Source organism: Ursus maritimus, unplaced genomic scaffold (assembly GCF_017311325.1).
Source record: "Ursus maritimus isolate PB19 unplaced genomic scaffold, ASM1731132v1 scaffold_10, whole genome shotgun sequence".
Taxonomy (NCBI): domain Eukaryota; kingdom Metazoa; phylum Chordata; class Mammalia; order Carnivora; family Ursidae; genus Ursus; species Ursus maritimus.
This window is the reverse complement of record NW_024423344.1, coordinates 44,087,642-44,111,588: the sequence shown is the minus strand read 5'-3', so window position 1 is coordinate 44,111,588 and position 23,947 is coordinate 44,087,642. Positions and strand designations below refer to the sequence as shown.

The 23,947-nt window shown below is 35.3% G+C and overlaps 1 protein-coding gene across 2 annotated transcripts in view; it reads left to right on the top strand.

The window, feature by feature from the left end:
- KLHL1 (kelch like family member 1) overlaps positions 1 to 23,947 on the top strand; it is a 340,600-nt gene that overhangs the window by 573 nt on the left and 316,080 nt on the right. The window lies entirely within an intron of this gene.

The following is a 23,947-nucleotide window of genomic DNA, read 5'->3' as shown; positions in this document are numbered from 1 at the left end:
GTAGTTACTAAGCCTAAAATGTTTCAGGTTGAAAATTTTGATTGAAAGATGCCAGCTTGGTTTTTACTACCCAAGTTGTAATCTCACTAAAAGTTTGCTACTTAATTTTTACTGGCTCATTCATATGGGTTTTTTTTTTTCCCTTCTTTTTGCAAGTTTTCAGAGTTGTAATCACAAATTGAATGTATATGCATTTTGGTAAATTTCTAAGTGGAGAGGTTCTCATATTTCTGAGATGATGGTATTCTTCTGTCATTTTCTGTCATTGTATCACATCAGTCTTCCGCTTATCTGATGTGAGGTGAAACTTGCTTTAAACACCATTCAGAAGGATCTCCTGTGTGGGCCTAGAAACTGACTTAGTGTGTTAGCCAGGATTCCTGGGTCTTGAATCTATATTCCAGGACTAATGAGGTGGGCAAATGAGGCCAGTGGACAGCAGTATTTTCTCTTTTTTTCTTCTATGAAATGTAGTGTTGTGATTCTCTATTCTAACTTCCGTTTTCATCCTACTTTCTGTTCACTTCTGCCTGTTCAAAGTCTTAGAATTAAACTGTTGCTGAGTTCCTTTGCATTCAGCTCTCCTGATTTGTTGGCTAAGTATGGGATTGTCTATCTTTAGGAACCAGGTCAACATTTGTGTTTTGTATATTTCTACTATTACATTCTTTGAGTGGAGTTCTACTTTCAAGACTTATAGAGAACCTTCAGACATAAAACTTCTGAGTTTTACATTTTTAGAGAATTGACTCATTATTCTGTATAGATCATTACTACTTTTGGCAGATAGTGAGGATATGAAAAGATTTGCATTTAAATTCATATGATATCAGAATACATTATTGAAGGAACATAGGAACCAGAGGGAAATGATAATGAATATGTTAATAAAATTCAATTACCTCTCAATAACAAATTAGAAACAGAAACAACTTTTTAAACTTCTGGGTGATTCAATCAGCTTCTTGTAAAGTTGATTACGTCACAAAAGGAATGTATAGAGCAAAATAATACTATAGGTGCTCTTTAATTATGTTGACAAATGTGAAATTAAAGATAAAAAAAACCATCCCTAAAATTTTCAGTTATGTGGATTAAATGGATTTGGATTTGAATTTCAAGAGCCTTGAACATAATCTGATATGTGAAGACATTTCATATAATGTAATACTATTAAAGAGGGAGAAGTTTAATTTAAAATTTTCAAGTATGACGAAGTATTTTTCCATATACAGCAGACCTAAATAAAAGTTTATCTATTATTCAATTAAGTAAGATATTTTACCAAAATGGTTATAACTTTGGATACCATTAATACCATAAAATAATTTGATATATGCATTCATTACTTATAGTTTTAGATCTTTTTTCAATAAACTATGTTGAGTTTTACCCCCTTAATGTAGAAAATATAAAACCTCTTTTTTTTTCACTTTTCAGAAATCATAAGCCCTTAGGAATTCACCTTATATATTTAAAAGAAAACAGTTTAGGTTAAATATTTACTAATTACAATATTGAAACTAATATTTTTGTTACTCAAACAGTTCAGAAAAAAAATAGATTTTTTTCAATTTTGTTAAATCTTCAGATCAGCTTAAAATATGTGATCTGAAATATTAATATTTGATAATTTTTAAAAATTTGTTTTATAACAAATACATTTTTAAATAAATGAGGCATATTTGTCATGAGTAATTTCTGAAGATTTTCATGTAAGTTGAAGAATTTGAAAATACTAATGGAATATTGCCTTAAGAAATTACAATAAATAAAAAAAATAAAACTAGTAACTAATATACTCTGTTAGGGAAAAAACAGCCATCAGGTGTAACTTCTGGTCCCTCACTTTTGATTATATATCAGTGTTTTTATTCACAGAGTCATAAGTGAAAATAATTCTGAAAATAAGCAAGTACCACTAAAACCATCTTTGCTATTGGAATGAGGGTGTCCTGTGAGTTCTTACCTGTATAAAATATTGAAAAGCAGGTCTAATTTTATTTTAAAATTCTTATTAAGACTTAAATCCTTTAGATAAATTTAAAGTTCTCACTGGACAAATCAGTTAGCACTGATAATGTGGATTTTGTGAGTTCCTAAACCTTCATGGAGCATTGGTTCTGTGCTCATGATTGATCAAAGCCATGCTACTAGGCTTGATAATCACTATATGTAAATGTTACATATATATTACAATGATATATTTATAAATTTTAATATGTGGTAAGAATTTCCAAAGTTAAGTAATGAATGAAAAATAATATGTAAATTAGTGATGTGGATTTACTTTTGTTTCTATCACAGCACATGCAAGGAATCTACATAGTGTTTATAATGATCAATGAGTGCATAAACTATATAAACCCTGCATAATAATTTTGATTACGTGGGTCATTATTATATCACCATACTGTGATGTCACATTTGATATTTAGCATTTTGTTTTATCAGTTCTGACTTACATGCTAAAATAATCTTCTTGTCTAAAACAAGAGTTGGCCCTTTCTTTTCTCTTCATTTTCTGATCTTCTTTTTATTCATCAGGTCCCATGCTAGTTAGGAACATTGTTTTAGACAAGTATAAGTAGCTCAGTTGGTTTAACTTGTTCAAACAGCTGCTGGAGGATGCTCAGGGGAAATCTGCCCATAATCTCAGAAATTCTGGAAAGGTCAAACTCTAATGGAGTTTAAGTGTAAAGGTAGCAAGAAGACACTGCTAAACTAATTGATTGCCTAAACCCAGACTTTATGTTATCCCACCGTACTAGGCATACATAAACAGATCTCAGGATTCTAATACCTTGATTGTTACACCACTAAGAATTCTAACGTATAGTGATAGGCTCCTGGCCTATGTTATTAGTCATTTATTTTCTCTACTTAGTTCTGAACTTTTGTTGGAAAGTATAATTTCCTAGCTATTCAGATTATCATACATTTTTGGTGTGGATATTTTTATCCAAAATTCTAGAGGTAGTGAACTAAGAACCAAAGAGAAATATTTATATTCTTGCAGTTTGTAGTAATCTGAGTGGAAAAGGAGATGCCATGTTCAACTGCCTGCTTTTATAGTTTTCTCAGTTCTCACACAATATAGTCATTGGATTCCATGGTTTCAGCTGCTGTCCATAAACTGTATTTCTAAATTTGCATCTCAAAATCTGGACCCCCCCCACCTCTGATCTCATACACTCACCTCTCTGCTTGACCTCTCTTGTGATATCACAGACATAATATAAATACAACATGTACAAAACTGAGCTCATAATCTCCCCCTCCCTCTTGCTCAGTTTCCTTCTTTATCTCAGAGAACAGCTCTTCATGCGTTAGGTTGTGCAAGCCAAAAACCCAGGATCATATTTGCCAACAACCTCTTCCCCATCATTTTCAATATTCCACCAAGCCCTGACACTTTTACTTCAAAAATTTCCCTCCTTGGGGCACCTGGGTGGCCAAGTTGGTTAAGAATCTGACTCTTGATTTCGGCTCAGGTCATGAGCTCAGGATCCTGGGATTGAGCCCCATGTTGGGCTCAACGCTCAGTGGGGAGTCCACTTGAGGATTTTCTCTCTCTCCCTCTCCTTCTGCCCCTCCCCCACTCTGTCTCTCTTTCTCTCTAAATAAATAAAATAAATCTTAAAAAAAAAACCTCCCCACCTCTATCTGTCCTGTATCCCTCCATCTCTCTGTTGTCTGTACCTAATTCTAAGATACTGTCCCCCTTTCAACTCACCTTATACCACTGCCATCAGCATCGTCTTCCCTCATTAATTTTGCCACCTCTAATCCATTCTCCAAAGTGGAGTGAATGAAAATTATCAAATGAAAATCTGGACTACTTCGCCACATCCCTGGCTCTCCTTTTCTTTTTTTTTCTTTTTTCCTTTTCTTTTTAAAGCATTTCCACCACCCTCTGGTCACAATCCATACTGCACAGAGCTAGGCCCTGAATGATCTGTCCCTTGTTTATTATCAAGGTCCTTGACTCACCAACCTCCTCCACACCCTCTTCTTCCAGACTCAGTGTCCGCCCTTAACATTTTCCTCTTCCTTTGGGCTTCACAAACTTGTTTTGTCCCCTTGTATAATGGCTCTCCTTCCCTCAACCCACCCTTTTCTGAGTTCATTCTTGTTTATCATTGAGATGTCTTGAGTAAGAGCTTTGTACCTTTCTCAAAGAAGCATGCGTTGATTCCCTAGGCAAATTAACTTAAAAATTTATTGCATCTGCTTATTTTATGTTCTTAGAGTAACTGCTCTCTACTTTTTCTTCAATTTCTCTTTGTAACCTGTAACCATATATCAATATCTATGTTGTTTTTATTGCCTGTCTCTAACAAAAATTGACTGGTGGACAGGGTATTTCTATTTTGCTCATCATTTTGTCCCTATCATAGAGCATGCAGTTGTTCAATAAATACTGTTAAGTGAATAAATATTTGTCATAATCATAATGAGTGACATTGATTAAGAACTTCCTATTTGCCAGCTAGCATGTTGAATATTTATATGGCACAACTTAATATTCAGAACAGTCCTTTGATTCTGGCACAATTATGTATCCCTTAGGTATAATGATTACATAGATGAGAAGACTGAGATATAGATGGGTAATTAATTTGCCCAGAATCACAAGCTTTTAGGTAGTACAGCTGCACTTTTAATCCTTGCTGTCTGACTCCAGACACCATATTCAAGGCCACTTTGCCAATTCTCCTTTCCCTCTGCTTAAACAAACAAACAGAACAGAAGAAAAGAGGCTCTAGCTAAGGTTATGCTGAAGCAGTTTTCTTATTCCCTTGGTTGAAATGAGGCTGTGTTTGAATGATTAGATAGACTTCTTAAAATAATAGTGATGGACAATGCCAGATAAGGCTCAAAGAGAACTTCTTAGCCCATTAGAAGACACTCAAATTTTTCCTGAAGTATGGATCATTCTGTGTGTTTTACTTTACAATTAAACTAAACTATGAGGAAATAACTTCGATAGGGAAAACTAATTTAATTTTGGAATCCAAAAGAGAGCTTCATGATAGAAAATCTGTTTCTGGAATGCCTGCGGGGCTCAGTCAGTAAACCATCTAACTCTTGGTTTCAGCCCAGGTCATGATCTCATGGGTCCTGGGATCGAGCCCCATGTGGGGGGCTCTGTGCTCAGTAGGGAGTCTGCTTGAAGATCCTCTCTGCCTCTCCTCCTACTCATGCATGTGTGTTGGCGCGCGTGCTCTCTCTCTCTAAAATAAATAAATAAATCTTAAAAAAAGAAAAACAAAAGAAAATCTGCTTCTGAGGGTGAAACAATTGATACAGAAAACTGTCACCAGAAGAAAGCATATACCGTTAAAATCTCATGGAGGTTGGTGAGAAACTGAACCACGTATTTGTTGAGAATGAAAAGGAATCAGCCTTGCCTCAATCAAAAAGAAAAAGCAACTTTAGAAAATGGTTAGAGACTATTTCTTTGGGAAAACAGGTCTCAAACTATGCTTCTATGGCACACTAAAATGAAATCATGTTCATATTTTTCCTCTAAACCCAGTTAAAAGAGTGTGGAATGATTTTACTCAATTTTGGGCCTTCTTGGCTAATTTATCCCAGGCTGAAGTATTGCATGGTCTACTACTATTTAAACCAGAACTAGCAATAGATGATACCTTATTTGGGGAGAGCTTCTTTTATTTATTTTAAAACGGATTTATCAATATTATATGGCATTTTATAAAGAAGCCCACAGTTTCCAGGTACCCTCCCCTCTAAGCAAGTTTGCTTCAGGCAAACTAAGATCATAACAAAAAAAGAAATGAGACCACTTGCTTGGATTTACAGGTACCGCAAACTCCAGAGCCATCTGAGTGAAAGATGTGATATAAGTGCAGAATGAAACAAATACAACTTCTAATTATAGCAAACAAAAAAATCCATGCTAATTGAAGGACCATTTTCTGCTTTTCATTGATGAATTTCTAATGACTACTTTGTAAACTATATTATTAACCTCTTTAAGGTACAAGTGCAAATAATCTAAAAATATGATTTTTAATAATCTAAAAATAATCCCTAGCCAATCAAAATGAGCATGTGGCTAATACAGAATATAATATTGATCAGATATTTGTTTTTGTGGGTATAGTTTTTCTAAGCCTCAAAAGATACTTTGTGTATGTGGGGGATAACATGCTTCTAATGACTACTTAGATGATGTGCTTCTAAGTCAAATTTCATGGTTTTTGACCAAGAGCTCTTTTGAATTTACTGAAAACTGAGATCTGCAGTGTATTTTAGAGTTTCAAGTTTCTGAACATGAAAATGTGCAGCATTTTAAACAGAGTCTCTAAGTAACGAGATTCTACTGATTTTATTTTACCACCTAAAATAACTGCAGATATTTTTGTGGTAGTTGTAAAACAAATGCTCTGGAATTTACATACTAGTTTGGGCCCAATAATAATTAATTTACCTTTCTACATTTAAAACAGTGTTATTCAAAACTTTGAAGAAAATCTGACACAAACACAGATAATCTGAGCAAAATTAAAGATTTGAAGATTTTGTAAGTCAAGAACAGGCAAAACAACAACAACAACAACAACAACAACAACAACAACAACAACAAACCTGTTGCACTATATAAGTTTGAGGCTGACTACTTTGCTGACTTTTCTGGCCAGAATTTGAAAACAGATTGATGCTTATGAAAGCTTAACATAGTTTTTCCTGACCGGAGAACATGTGTGCTATAATTTAGGATCCCAAAAAAAATCTGTTTTGAATGGAAAGCCTATGAGGTAGATCATTTTGACTGAAGATCGTGTCACAGAAATGTTGTTTTTGAAAATGATCTGGGAGTCTCCAGTAATAAAGAGTGGAATCAGTTGATGTTAATTCTCAACCTGGCCTTTCCCGTTCCTTTGGTGGCCTTAGTCTAATTCAGATAATTGACTCTCATAGGAAATCTTTCAGTTTGAGTTCTTATCATAATTGTTGGTGACATTGTGTCCTGGTAGGTCATCCAGGAACCTTTTCTCTTAGTGATATTGATTGATATTTGCTCATGTAAATCAGCATTTTCATCTTGACTGAATTTTGGTGGAACAACTTAAATTATGAGATCAGAAAATTGGGAAAGGAAGGATTCAACAATTTCATAGTTTTTCAAGAGGTGAATGCCAAAAACCTCTTTGTATCAACAATAAAATATACAATTTGTTTTGTTTCCTTAGTAGATTTTAATCTTACTAAAATATCCAAGATGTGTCTTTAGGTCAATAGTAAAAGGTATCAGAGCTCCAGAGAAAATGGAAAAATAGCTTTTGGAAGGAAAACTATTTTTAGAATCCATTATTTTTAAACTTTGAATACCAAACATCCTGACTTCCTAACTCTGAGATTCAACCTCGAACTCTACTATTTTGAAAACAAATTTGGAGTTGTTTTTGTCATTTCTAATAAAATTTAGATACAGTTCCCTCTGTTTCAGTTATCTTATGTTTGATATACTGGTATGTAATTTCAGTAGAAACGTTTATACAAATTAGTACCTAGATATTTGGCATCTGGTGATCCCCTGATGATTTTTAAACACTTGTGTATTTTTTTTTCCTCAAAAGGCAGGGCATTTTTGTATTATAATTAGTTTATGATTCTGGTTTGCAGTGGTTTTGGTTAGATCAGTAAACTGATATTTGCAGTGGGAATATGTCCATATCATCTGTATAGAAATTATAGATTGTTAAAAAGTGATTGAGATGAAAAAATCCTGGGCCAAATAATATTCCAATCATTGTATTAAAGTCACCATGAAAGAACTGGAACTCCTGTCTCTGGCTGAGATAGAATTATGGGGACTGGACTTACCCTCTCACCTGAAACAGCAACAAAGGACGAAGGAAGGAAAGGAAAGGAAAGGAAAGGAAAGGAAAGGAAAGGAAAGGAAAGGAAAGGAAAGGAAAGGAAAGGAAAAGAAAGAAAGAAGACAAAGGGAAAAAATGAAGAAAAGAAGGGTAAAGGGGGGGGAAGAAGGAAGGAAAGGGATATATGAAACATTTTTCAAGACATTGGACATCAGGTACTGAAAGAGAGTGATTCTTGAGATGTGAAAAGCAAATGAAATGACCCTGTGATTGTTCCAGCTTACTGCCCTGAGAGAGATTCCAGCCACTGATACAGGCCAGGGGAAACCAGGAAAAATGTGATAACCACCCTGAGTTGAAGAGATGGAGCTGAGTGTCCAGTGAGCCCAAGGCAGTGAGGCCTCACAAGACAGAGTGCCGTGAAAAAGACCTGCGTAGTGGGAAAACTCCAGAAATCTGTGGAGGCACCCGTTGAGTATTCAGCTGATCAGTATTCGTCAATATCCATTGACGTCAGATATGTGTATTTAAGAAACAGCCCAAGTCTTGGGAAAGAACTATACCAGAATTAGAGGGAATAACACCTGTTCCTAACAATCAGAATGGCATGATTCATGGAATTAGATAAAGTATTTGGAGGGTTATTGTATTAGTAATAGGAAATGACTAACCATAGAATAGACAATGGCATGGTTTCACTTAACAAATCTTAACAGCAAGATCCAAAAGCATCAGACTGTTTCCAAGTAATGTTAACTGTGCCTTGGAACAAAGTTGAAGGATAATTCACATATTCAGAAGTATTTAATACCAAACAAGGTAAATTTTGCAATGTCTGACATCCAATTGAAGATAACTAGTCAACAAAGAAGTAGGAAAACATGAACCATAATGAGGAGCAAAATCAATCAATTAAAACTGATTCAAAACTGTAGCAGACAAGGTCATTAATGCAGTTAAACTGTATTCCGTATATTCATGTAGTTAAATAGGGTCATAGTTGACAGGAAAAGATCAATATAAAACTTCTAGGCCAAAATAAATCTATAATGCCTGAGATTAAAAAATATACTGGGTGAAATTAATGACAGAGCACAGATTGCAGAAAGACATGGCACCAGCTGGTGCAAGGAATGGAAACCACCAAAAATGATAACTACATGGGTAAAAAATAGGATATTTAAAATTATTTAAATCTGGAACATTTGAAAGATATATGATGGTTAAACAAACAAATAAAACTATACTATGGGGCTTGTTTACCATATGCGTAAGATAAATGTATGACAACAATAGCATTAAGACTGGGAAGGGAGAAATGAAAGTACAGTATTACGAGGTTATTATACTAAGTGTGAAATGGTATATCATTTGAAGGTAGTCTCAGAAATATATTATAAATCCTAAAGCAACCACCAAAATAACAAAACAATGATAAACAGTTAGTAATCCAACAAAGAAGATAAAATGCTCTCATAAAAATTATTTAAACAGCAGAAATGGGAAACAGCATTTAAACATTTGAACAGCAGAAATGGGAACAAAGATGGGGCAAATAGAAAATGCACAGGACAATTATAGTCTTAAACCTAACTATATCAATAATTACATTAAATGCAACTGTTCCATGCATCCGTGATTAAAAGGCAGAGATTATCAAGGTGTATAAAAAGCGAGATCTAAGTATATTCTGCTTACAAGAAATACACTTTAAAAATAAACACAGATATTGGTTAAAAGGAAAAGGGTAGAAAAGATATAGCATGCTAAGACTAATTAAAAAAAGCTGAAATGGATATATTCATAATAGACAAAATGTAACTCAGAACAAAGAATACTGATCTGATGACAATCTTGAAAAACCTACAGGTAACATCATACTACTGAAAGACTAAATGTGTTTCCTCTAAAAGCTGTAGCAAAATGAGAATGTCTTCTCTCACCACTTTTATCAAACATAGTACTGGAGATGCTAATCAGTTCAACAAAGAAAAAGAAATAAAGGGCATTTATATTGGGAAGTAAGAAATAAGATAGTTTTAATTTGCACAAGAATTGATCATTTATGTAAAAATGAAGAAGTAACATGGTCTTTATTTGCAGACATAATTGTTTATTAGAAAAAAGTTTATGAAATCTACAAAACAGATAATGACTTTTTAAGGTGACAGGATATAGAATGAACATTCAAAAATCAATTATATTTCTATACATTATCAAAGAAAAACTGGAAATTGAATATATAAAAATAATAAATTTCATAGTAACATCAATAAAGTATGAAATACTTAATAATAAATATGACCAAAACCTTTGAAAGACTCATACACTGAAAACAATAAAGCCACTCTGATAGGAATTAAAGACCTAAATAATGGAAAGATATACAATATTCATGGATCAGAGAAATTACTAGTATTTACATGTCAGTTCTTTCTCAATTCATTTATAGATTGTACACATCCTCGGAGAAAATCTGTGCATTTTTTTGGTTTAAATTGACAGACTTATTCTAAAATCCATTGAAAAATTTAAAGGACCTAGGATAAACAAAACAACTTTGAAAAAATGAACATATTTGAAGGCTAATACTTCCTGATTTCCAGACTTGTTATGAAACTACAGTAATCGAGACAATGTGGTATCAGGATAACAAAGCATATGTACGTTAATGGGGAATGGATAAATAATTCTGATAATAGCCATATTATGAAATACATTATGCTATTAAAAAGAATAAACAACTGATTGTCAAACACCATGATTAAATGAAAAAATGTTATGATGAGCCAAAAAATTCACTGTTATATTGGTATATATGGTATATTTTGTCCTTTACATTCATCTTTTAGAAGTGAGATAAACTTATTCATTTTATTGATTATTCATACTTTGAATAGAAATTTGATTCCAACTTGCCTTGAATCATTTATTGGAGTCAAATACCTCTTGAGTTTGATATATGGCCTAAGAAGTTATCCATTGACATCTTGCAGAAATTGATAATGAAATATTCACACCGAATCTTTTGCTGCCTTTCTCTTGGCAGCAGATGAGAAAGAGGGGAAGGCTAAATAGTTTTATAGTAACTGAAAAGAAAGTTCAGAAGGCCTTGCCATGTGACCACAAGGGACTTTATCTTGAGGAAGCATCTCCTCTCAGTCTAGAGGAACAGCAATGCTACCCATGAGCTTTACCGTAATGACACAGAGATAAGCTGTGTTCTGTCTTCTTCTCTGACTCCTCTTTGTATTTAACCAGATGACTTGAAAGTACCACAGACTTATTTTTCCAGAGAAAAAAAGGGGCTCCTTTTTCACTCTTTGTTGTCCTAATAGATATAAAATATTTACGTGTAATTATTCTCCCTAACAACAGCCTGTGGCTTTTAAATAGATTTCTTATCAAATACTTTTTCAATTGTAAAATCTAATTTGCATTAGTACAGAGCCCCTCAAAGACACAATTTAAAAATATTTTCTGAATGTAAATGTTTGTATTTCCCCAGATTGATACACCTATTTGAAATCTTAACTAAAGTTAAAGATGCCTTTGTATCTGTTCTCACTCTTATATTCCCTCTTTGCTGCATACAAAATTTCTCTCTAAGTGTGGTAAATATTTTAATTCTTCTTCAGTAAATTCCAGAAAAATCTTTTGTTTTTATAGCATCACAGCTGAAAATATGTATGGTCTATAAATGTTGGTAATTTTGTATAGCATGTGTTACTGTAAGTTAATATTGTTTACCTTCAAATATATTGGCCTCTGCAGTTGCATGCCACAATAGAAAGAAAACTGGATTTGGCATTAGAAAACCTTATTTTTAGAGTAGACTCTGCCTGTTTAGGAGAATGTCACCATTGCCACTTAAATTGCTTTTCATCTCATTTTGTCATCAGAATATGGAGGGAAAGGGCGAGAAATACATCATATCTAAAGTCCTGTAGCCTTGCCACCATAAAAGAAAACAGTGGATCTTTACTATAGTTGATGCAGCTTGACTCCTAGTATAGCAGCATGAATTAGGCTGCACTTTGACTACTTAAGATACAAAGTAAGCTCTATTTTGAACACTCAAGGTATATTCTGAGCCAGATGTACCCCAAGGAAAACACTAAATGTTCCTTCACTTAACGAAAACTATTTTAAATCAGTTATACATTTCCAGACAATATGCCAGCTTCCTGAGATACAAAGAGGCATAGAAAACTCCCTTTTTTTCAGAGTAAAAAACTAGTAATAAACATTAACAGTTACGTAATTTAGAAATTTAACTTGTGCTGTACTAAATATATATTAAAAGGAATTTTTAAAAGTACAGAAAAGGAAGGCTTCAAAAAGCTCTTAATCAAGTTCAGACCAGCATCAGCATGAGCAGTTGCTATAGAAGGAAAAACAGCAAGTGAGTCAGTATGGCTATGTGCTGGTAAAACGGCGGTCTGGCTGGAGCAATAGGTCATAGACAACAAGGGGCTTTTGACATTATATTCAAGACATTGGATTTTGCATATGGTGAGTGGGAATGAATCTAGCTGATGAGATTCAAACTTCAGAAAATTTCCCTGTTACAGTATGTGAAATGGATTAGAGAAAAACCAGGGGAAGATGGAAGTGGAGAGAGAGTTCAAAGGCTCAAACAACAGTCCAATCATAACAGAACTGTTACTAAGAAAAGGGGCAGAAGGAAAGAAAGCATTTAGAAAATAAAATGCCACAACTGCCAATTAGTTGAGGTTTAATTGTAAAAGAGAAGGAGAGAGAGAGAGAGATAAGAAGATCTACAATTCTGCACTGGCAAATGAATGGACTTTTTTTGTTGTGCCACAAAGTAGACAATGTAGGAGGTTGGAAGAAAGAGAAGAATCTGAATCCAGTTACGTAGTTGACGTACATACTTTAATTTTTGTTTTAGTTCTTGTTGTGCAGTAGTTGTAGTGGGATAAAAAACAATATAGAGACATTAACATTTAGGAAAATGTAGTTAGGGAGTAGGTAGACACTTAACATTTCACACGAAGAATAGACCTGGATAGTGACAGCTATTTGAATATGTGGCTGTGAGAATGAGTTTGTAACTTGAGTTAAAGGTGTAGAATTCAAGGAACTGGCACCAGGGGCTACATTGTTTGAGAAGTCATTTATAGAAGATTGAATATGCTCAGGAATATAGTTGGATTCGAGGGGTTTCAATGCTTTCAGTGATTAGGAGGCATAAAAAAAGAAATATGAGGTATATCATTAATACGAACAAGTCACTTGAGTCTTCAAAAGAGGAAGGACTTTGTTGCTTGAGGACGAAAGGCTCATAGGTGCACAAATGCAATGCTAGATATTTCCAGACACAACCTCCAGGTGCCACAGATGTGAGGAATATGAATAACCTACCAGTGAGAGGGGTGTAAGGGAAGCAAAGTGATGGATAAAAGCACTTTTGAAAGGAATAATACAAGCTTCAGACGGAAAAATCTCCAAAAGTCAGCTGGCGCGAAATTCCCATCTTTATGTGTATAAGGCTATGAAAGAACAGAATAAGTAGTGAAGTTTGTGTTTTGTGCAGTGGTTAAGGATGGTAAGGGTTAGCAGCATTGGTGAGATTAATTAGATATTGTTACATGTACACCAACGGTGAGAAGTTGGTAGATTTGAGTCTATTCTTCGGGTACTTTCAGAGAGGTTATGACTAGTTATGTCTCATCAAGCATTTGAGAGATTTTTTTCATGGGGAAGAAAGTGGATTTGGTTTCTGTCATTATGAACAGTCCCAGGACAGACTATGTCATCTGTGGGGCCCAAATCAAAATCAAAATTATTAATTATTAATAATTAAACAATTATCGATTATTATTAAAAATTACTAGGAATTTAAAGATCAAGATAGTAAAGCATAAAACCAAGGGCCTTTCTGAACATACATCTCTGTATAACTATGCAGGTCCTCATACATGAAGCTGACCTTGAATTGGAATGTGACCACAGAATATAAAATGTTGGAGGTGCCTGGGTGTTGCGGTCAGTAAGTGACTGACTCTTGGTTTTAACTCAGATGGTGATCTCAGGGCCTTGAAAACAAGCCCTGTGTCTAGCTCTGCACTCAGCACAGAGTCTGCTTGGGAATCTTCCCTCTCCCTCTGCCCCTCCTGCTCATGCTGTCTCTCTCTCTAAAATAAATAAATAAATCTAAATAAAATAAAATAAAATAAAAGTTGACATAATCTGTAAAGCGACCTCTTTTACACAACACTAGGGATAAGATGCATTTTGGAAAGCCAAGAAATGGGAAATCACTTCCAGCTTAAACAGTTTCACCAAAAAAAATTTATAAATGGTCATATATAATTACAAAGCTCACAAAATACTTACTAAAATGCTTTTAAATTTATTAATTTGAGGTGGTAAGTAACTTCCCCAAACAATACAATACTTTTAAAATATCCCACATATCATTACACTTGAAGGCTATTGGAACCAAGAAGTTAGTATCAAAAGCTTGAGCCTCAGGAAGCTTAAAAGTATGTGTACTCAGCTCTACTTCAAAATAGTTCTACCATATTCACACACATGCCTATAATCTCTCATGTTGAGTTTTACATATTAATAAAGTTGATTCCTACATTAATTCTTTAGAAAAAAAAAAGTATGAGTAGCTTTATATTTCATTCAGCTTTATGCAGTTGTACACGAGGTTGAAGAATTGCATTGGTCCAGGAGCTAGTCAAGGAGAAGCATACCAAAGTGGGCCAATGCAATATCATCAACGTATGTACAAGGACATCAAAGGAATATATTCGATTCTGAAAAATCAATGATTGCCACAATCTCAGGAAACTTCCTTCTTATCATTTCTTATTGATCACAGTTATATTATGAGGTTAAGTATACCTTTCCTTTGAAAAAGTATTATATTAAAAAATAAATAAACAGTATTATATTTTATTTAAATTTGGAGACAAATGTAACTGAAAATATAAAAGTAAATTGGCAATTGTTTTGAGCTTTGCTTTCTTCAGACAAAAAACTCTGGTAGTTAAAAATTGGAAGAAGAGATGACACACTTGAAATTAGAAATGTAGGATTCCTTAAAATAATTATGGAAGCTCTCAAATAGCAAATATATCTAAAATAGAAAATGTGTCATGATACTCAAGTTTCTAGTAAGTAACTGGCTTAAATTTATGTAGTTATATAGGGTTAGAGATAATTAGGAATATTTCATTGCTGGTAAGAATGTACTTTGCTGTAGTGTGGGGGTATGGAGGCAGCAATGGAACAATATCTTATGGTTTGGAAGAATATAAAAGACTTTTAATTCAGGAACACAAATTTTGAGAACATATCCTTCAGAAATAAAAACACTAGACATTAAGGAACACCTATGCTCCATGCTTGCTCATCAGTAGAAGAATGACAAAAACATCACTTTATATTCATCATGTAAAACAAATGATATAAAATATATGATATAAAATATACCCTGTAAATCTGTAGAGGTAGGAAAAAATAATCAAATGTAGAAAGTCTCAGATAACACTAGTGTTCAATCATAAGGCAATTTGAGATATGTGTGTAAAAATAATGGGTGAGATGTGATTACAATATAGTAAAAATTAAAACCAAAAGATCTCTACATGCATATTTATATGTGTAAATTCCTTTGTAAGATCAGAGAATAGTACAGTTGAGTCAAACACCATGTTTTTTACATGTTACCTGAAGATTACAAGATTGTTTTCTATGTTCTTGATGTGTTACATTGAACTTTATTGCTATTTTGTAAATTAATAAGCTAAGAAAAGGTTGCAAAAAAGTTAATTTATAAAACTTTGAGAATGATGTGTATAATCGGGGTCAAACTTTGGTTAAATGCCTCTCGGAGGTCTTCTAAAAGAGTAATAGTGCCATCTATTGGTCATTTATTCTCATAGACGGTACATGGTCCCTTGAAGACAATGTAAGAGATGATCAAGCAGTTAAAACCATATAATACAGCAGATAAATAAGGGTGTCAAAATATCCTAATATGCTAATGAATTACTATGAAATATTTTCTTCTTATTTTTTATGTTCAGTATTCACTACACTATCAAGGTAATGATGGCCTTGTAAAATGAGTTTGGGAGTGTTCCCTCCTCTTTGATTTTTTGATGGTTTCTGTATCTTTGTTGAATTTCTCATTTTGCTCATGCATTGTGTTCCTAATTTCCTTTAGTTGTCTTTGTGTTCTTGTAGTTTACTCAACTCCTTTAAAAGGATTAGTCTGAATTATTTGTCAGACAGTTCACAGATCTCCATTTCTTTAGGACCAGTTATTGGAACTTCATTAGTTTCCTTTGGTGGTGGTGTGTTCACCTGATTCTTTGTGATCCTTGTGTCCTTGTGTCGGCATCTGCTTTTGAGTAAGTGATCTCCACTTCCATACTTTTCAGGTTCACTTTTGAAGGAAAGCCTTCACCAGTCTGCTCAGCTTGAGATTTTAGATAGATCAGCAGGTGTTCCCACAGGCAGGCACGGTTTACTATCAATTGAGCTCCTTAATCAAGTGAGGCATCTGCCCACCCTCTGAGGTTTGTAGTGGGGGGTCAGGGTGGGGTGAGGGGGTGGTGGCCACTGACTGAGCTCCATGATTGGGTTAGCCTGCTGGTTGGGCTCGTATTTGAGTGGGGCTGCTACGTAATCTCCCTGGTTGGATAGGGCTCCTGATATGCTCTGTGGTCAGGTGAGGCCACTAGCTGGGCTCTGCAATCATCTCTGGGCAGGTGGGGTCACAGGCTGTGTTCTCTGGCAGGGAAGTGCTACCAGTGAGACTCTGTGGTGCACAGGGCTCCAGGCTGGGCTCCACAATTTCTCCTGGTTAGGTGGGACATCAGGCTGTACTCCTTGACCAGATGGTACCACTGGTTATGCCCCCAAATTGGGTAGGGCCACAGGCTGGCTTCACAAATGGGTAGGCCCTTGGCTATGCTCTGCTGTTGTACAAGGTCACTGTCTGGGCTCTTTGGTTGGGCAGGACCATCAGCTATATCCTGCAGTTGGGTGGGGCTGGAAACTGTGCTCTATGTTTGAGCAGGATCTTGTCCAGGCTCTTGGTTGGGTGGGGCTCCCTTCTATGTTCTGTGATTTAGTGGGGCCACTATCTAGGCAAAGTCTGCTTGGACAAGTCTATAGGCTGTGTTCAACAATTAGGCAGGACCATAGGCTGGGATCTGCTGCTGAATGGGGTTGTAGGCGGGACAGTACTGGAGAATGGACTCCCAGGCTTCACAAGGTCACTCTTCAGGCTTCCTGGCTAACCAGAAGTTATGCTCAACAGCCAGGAGGGCTGCTGCCTTGGTTCCTTGCCAGAGCAGGCAGGTCTGTAGGATGGGTTGTAGGCCTGCCTGGATTCTATGACTAGGCTTCCTGGTGGAGTGGGATTAGAGGTCATGCTTACCAGTTGGGTGGGGCTGCAAATTTGTTTTCCTACCCTGGCTATAGAACGTACTTAGTAGTTAGGGAGAGCTTTGAAAGTGCTTCCCTGTCCAGTGGGGACATAGAATGGGTTCATGGACAGTATAGCCTATTGGCTGGGAACTTAAATCAGTCAGAGTGGCCAACTGAGCTCCCTGGCCAGACGGAACGACCAGCTCAGCTCTGCGGATGGGCAGAACCACTGACTGGGATCTTTGTTTGAGTGCTGCTATTAAGCAGGAGCTTAGTCTGCCAAGATCTGAGCACTCTTTGATATAAGCCCCACCCCTCTTCTCTATCTCTATGTGATCCCAAGCGATTGAGCTCCCACAGATTTCCCCTCATGATTCTTGGGCAGTGAGACCTGGATGTCCACATGGGGCTCACTTTTCCCAGGAGAAACCCTAGGGCGGCCCTCTCGTTGAGGTACTATGCTGGCCTGGGACAGAAGAGATGTAGTCAAAGTGAAACTGGTGAGATCCTTCTCAGTTTTGTGGTGCAGGAAGGGTCTACATCCTCAATCCCAGATTCTGGGATTTTCACAATAGTGTCTTGTCCGGATGGTTGCTGTTCAGTCTTCTTGTGAGGAAGGCTGAAGTTGGGAGCAACTTATGACAACATTTTCATAATGTCACTCTCCCCAATTTTTTTTTAATATTCTCATTTTTAAAAAAAAATATTGAGAGAAAATTAAGAGTGTCTACCTCATAAAATGCAATAATTTCAATTAAAATTATATATAAGTATAATGTATAAGTATAATGTTAAAAGAGTACTACCTGTAATTCAAATGAAATTTTATATTTTAAAAAGACCACACATTCAAATCACGAAAGGCAAATTTATGAAGTCTTGATTCGAAGGAAAAAATTGGCCTACTAATCTTTGGTCTGTGTCTTGCTGAATTACATGAGGTTCCAACTCTGCCTTACCCCCCCTCACTTGCAGATTTGTTGAGTGAATTATGACAGAGTATCTGAGAGCACTTGGAGACTAACACATTACACCAACAGTTGAGCTAGCGATGTTGGGAGTGTGGTCCATATACCAGAGTTAATGAAGCTAGATTGAAAATGCTGGCAGTGTGTCACCTTTTCCCATCAGACCAGAGCTTTTCTAGGCTTTATTATTGTCACGTATAATTTGCTAGAGAATTTTTATATAGAACTTCATCAATAAAGCATTCCACAATGGTCCATTGGCTATTATAAAGAAAATAAAGAAAGAAAAAGAATTCTGAAAACAAAGCAAGCAACAATCAAACACTGGGCTGTCTTTAAAATAGTTCTCTGAAATTTTCTTGAGTTTCTGAAATACAGTACCAGGACAACTTTTTAGAGTTTTCAGAGCAGCAACATGCTTTGATTCTAACTCTAGGTATATTTTTCAGAAGACCATTTTGCCCTGAAGCTAGTAATTACAACTAGAGTATTCTCATTTAGCTAATTGTTGCCTTAATAATTCAAATTAAGTTTTGTCCTCACTCAGACTAGATAATCTGGCGACTGATTTTCCTCTTTATTCCACTTCCTTCAAAAGAGACTATATATTGATAATTCTGCTAATCATATCCCTCTCCTACCTAGAATGTGGGGTCAAGTTGTAATACACAGAGCAAAGAACTTTGCCACTGCTTTGAGGTTTGCTTCTTTTGTTTTTTGTTTTTAAGTCTATTTTTACCATAGCAAATGCTTTTCAGAACTCTAACAATTGGAGGGTTCTTCTTGTTGAGAACAAGCCCTGGTCAGGTCCTCAAATGGAGTTGTTCTGAAAAGTCACTTTGAATTTTCTCCTTGGAAAATTCTCAAAAGTCCAATGGTATATGCTAATTACACTAGAATTGAATCATCTTATTGGGAATGCCATTAAAATTCTAATTTGAGGATTATAAAAGAGCATCCCCCCCCCCAATAACTTACATGGTATTGGAATCAGGGACTCATTTCATACAGCATGAGAAATAGGATTTAATCTAGCTCCAAATCCCTGTTGGTCTTCTGTGACCTGTGGAATCCAGATCACACTCTTCCCATTCTTCCAGGAGCCTTTAATTGATTACCCCCCCCCTTAATCTTGCTACTGTCTTTTGATTAGAAGATTTCACTCATCCTTAACCTATAATAAGATAACATATTATAATAACATAGCAAGCCATGTTGTGATTACTCTCCTCCAAGCCTATCTTAAAATAATCACAAAATAGTATTATATTTTTAAGGGATATTACTGCTGATAACAGAAGAGAGAGAGAAATGACTTGACCCAGAAAGAAAGTTAGAAATTGCTACAATGTCTCAAAAAAACCTAACATATTCTTGATAGCACCAACTTCCTGGGCATGCAACCTGCCACTCTCTCAGGGCCCCATGCTTAGGACGGTCCCACATTTGGTTTAATGTTCTAATGTTTCCCTCTTGAAACTCCTAAGAATGTTGAACGGCTTCCTGCACTTGCATTTTTCACTGAGTCCTACAGTTATTTCGTCAGTTCTTGATAATCCTGAGAATATAAATAGAGCAAGTCTTTCCCTTTCCTGTGTCTTAAACATCTTTAACCTTCCTCTTGAGAATTCTGCCAATCATTGTAAAATTTTTGTTTTGAAAGTATTGCAGTAAGCTCTCTCATAAAAAGTTCCGAAGTCCCAGGACTATCCCAAATTTCACTTAGATCCTATAACTGATACTATTGATTATGTTGAAGAGATCAATAACTGAAGCAATACTTATGATTTGGAATAGTAATTAGGCCCATTTAATCATTCTTAAGGTTGCATATATCAACACTATCTCAGAGTCATTGAAAGTAAGATGTCTAGGCATAGAGAGAAGGGAAAGACTATTTTTATTAGCAGTGGAAACTAGGTATAGGACATGTGATTTATTCATCTCCTTTCCCGCTTCTCTTTCTATCAGTTCTCTTGGCTAGCTCAGTATTTAAGTGAGTTGAGAAACAGGAATAATTCTTCATTTTGTGTATTGGGGTGGTATGAGAAGAAAACCAGATAGGCAGTTAGAAAAACGTTTGGCAGAGGAAGGAGTGATGGAGAGCAAAAGGATGTCCTAAACTCACTTAAGTAGCTAAGGAAGGTATTCAAGTTACCATGTCAAAATGGCAGTCTCCAGCTTTCTCCCAAATAAGTCAAAGTACACTCAGAGTAAAATGGCTTCTTCTGCTTTAGGTGGATAACTGAAATGTGGTGTCTCCCAGCTTAATTCTAAAACTTTTTAAACACAGGCTACCCAACAGTTTTCTGACATGTAAGAGAGTGAATTTTCTATTTTAGTCTACATGAGTCTAATAAATTTACCTGGTGAACTTTTGCCTTTATTCCAAGCGGCCCTGTTTTCCCAAATTCAATCCAGTCAGCAATGAGTGAGTCGATATAGTCTTATATCAAAAAATTTTAGAGGATTGCATTATATTTCTTTAACATAAATCTTAGACAAATTTCTAGAAGCTCTAGGATGACCTCTCTGCCTTGTATAAGAGGGCTCATTTCCACATAATATCTTGTTTAAAGAATCCAATTTCTCATGTTAGAAAAAACTACTGGTAATTTAAAACAAAATTAGTTCTCATGATTGGTAAAATTAAATATAGCCTTTTTACCATGTTTTAGTAAAATATTTAATTCCACAATCAGATATGCATATTATCCTCAAATAATGTCATTATAGAAATTCTTCTTAATTATTCAAGCATATTAACTAACCTTATATATATATATGATCTTGATAAAATGTATATGCCAGTTCACAGTATGAACTGCAGTTCTAATTGTCACATAGCTTTTATAACTTAGCCTTCATACTCCACCCTTTAACCCCCCAAAGGATGAATCAATGCGTTTGTGGAAAAGGTGTTTGAGTATGATATAATTGGTTCAAAATACCATGAGAAAACAAAGTCATAAAATACTTTGTCAAAGCAGACTGTTGTCAAATACAAACCTAAATTTGGAAATAAAAAAATTACTTTAAAATCTAACAAATTAAGTAACACCTCCCCACAAACACCTTCTGTGTCAAATATTTTTATGCATTTTTTTTCTTTTTTACAATGGGACAGATTTTTCAGGACACCAAGAGAAAAAGTTGAAAAAAATAAGATACTCCTGCTCCTTTAAAGAATATTTTTTGATAACTTATAGTGCCTAAAAATACTTAGATTTTACCTCCCTATTCCATTATGTATCTGAAGGTGAGAGTCTCCATTATTTAAATGATCTAAGCCTTCAGTACCAGTCCATTTCATTTGGTTTTTGGAGTATTGTGGTAGAGGAGGTGTGCACTCTTGTATACCTCAGTAACAAAACCACTATCACCCACATGCTTAAGGGGAACATCCATAATTAGCATAAGAATATGAGCATAGCTGAGATGTCAAGATACAGTTCTAGTCATAAAGTTCAAGGCAAAACAGGATGTAATAGCAGCAGGCAGCTAGGATTCAGGAGATGGATTACAGCACTGCCATGGAGCAGTGACTCTTCTGTACTTTCCATTTCTTCCCTTTTTGAGCAGGAATGTNNTATAGCTATCATCCTGTGCTCGTTCCACTGTCATATATAGGGAGTGTTTAGGGTAGATACTCTGTCTCTACTTTCACAGGTCTACAAATGAAGAATATGTCAGTAGTACTGTACTAAATGAACAGCACACAGGAGTCTCATCTGCACATGGTCCTGATTTAAATGATGGGATTTGGAGCCTTTGAGTTGACACTATAACAGGATGAGACTCTTGGGAGAGGAGTAAATGTATTTTGCATGTAGGAGGGACATGCATCATTGGCGGTCAGAGGGTCACAAATAGACCTTAGGAAATGGTTGCCTTGTCCACATTCTGTATAATCTCTTTGCTTGAGTATGAATGAGGCCTGTAACTTGCTTCTAACAGAATATGGCAAAAATCACGGTATTTAACTCCCATGATTACGTTACGTTATATTGCAAAGGAAATAGTATGATAGATAGAGATAGTTGTAGATATAGATAGATACAGATATATACATAGATATGGATATAGATACAGCTACAGGTAAAGACATAGATACAACTACACTCTGCGGCATATACAGTATAGAGTCTCTTTCCTTGCTGGCTTAGGGGAAGTCCGATGCCATGTTGTGAGGGGACCTATGGAGAGATCCACATGGCATGGATCTGCTGACAGACACTAAGCAGCAAGGAACAGAATTTGATCAACCAGCAGAATAAGCTTGGAAGCAGATTCTTCTACAGTTGAGCCTCCACATGAAAACGCAGACCAGGTAACACTATGGTTGCAGCCTCGTGAGTCCTCCATCTTGACCTAAGAAAACCAGGCGGTAATAAATGTGTATAGTTTTAAACTGTTAATGTATGGTGTGTCATATGGCAATAGAAAATGAATACACCAGCTGTGCCAGTTACCCAGAACTGAAGTGTTCCCCAGGATATGGGACTTCCAGTTTTAACTCTGAGATATCCCTGGGCAAACAGGGACACATTTGTTATCCTAAACCTCCCTTACTTTTTTGTTGGCTCTGATGTGAATCTTAAAGGATTGTAGGTATAATTTTTTTAGGATTTTTATACAATAAATTTTTTATGATATGTACTTTAGAATATTTCTGGAAAGGGAAGTCCCTGGATTGAAATAAAAGAACATATACATACGATATCCCTAAGAATAATATTAAAGGAGACAATGATCTTTCAAAATGGTTGAACACTTATCAGTTGAACAAATCATGGTTGAACAAAATTAGTTTATTTTTTCTTCAAAATCATATTTTAGTTAAAACTCAGAATTTCAGCTTCTCTTGAATAATCAGAAGATACTGCACCAGTATTTCCTCTTGTCAACAATTTTGTGGAGTTGATGAACCCTCCCTCCCGCCTAAATTATTCACCACTCTAACCACAGCTTCTAGCATGATGCCTAGAACTTTATAGGCATCCAGTAAATGGTTGCAAAGTGAACAAAATTAGTTTAAAAGAAGTTGTATTTCTACATACTAGTAGCAATCTGAAACCGAAATTTAAAAACAGTACAATTTATAATGGCATCAAAGATCATCAAGAATCCAATAAAAGATGTTCAAGTTATCCACAATGAAACATACAAAATATTTTTAGGAGTATTTCAGTAAGATCTAGAGAAATCAGGAGACACACCCTTTTTATAGATTGGAAGACCTACTATTGTTGGTATGTCTTCTACTGAAACTTATCTATAGATTTAATGCAATTGGGATCCAAAACCCAGATACTTTTTTTGACAAAATTGACAAGCTGATGTTAAAATCTGTGTGGAAAATAAAATAAAATAAAATAAAATCTGTGTGGAAATGCAAAGGATATAGATAACCATACCAATTTTGAAAAAGAGCAGTTTCAGGGCCTACATTTCCTGATTCCAAGGCTTAATATAAAACTGTAGTAAAGGAGACAATATAGTGTACAAAATAGATAGAGCAAACAAATCAATAGAATAGAGAATCAAGACATAGACTTCACACATTTATGTTCAATCAGTATCCAATCAAATTTCTGAGTCAATTCAGAGAGGAAAGAAAAGATTTTTGTTTTGTTTTTAAAAAGTATGCTTAGAATAACCAAAAATTTGTATTGGGCAAACCAAACCTCAACTTCTACTCTATTC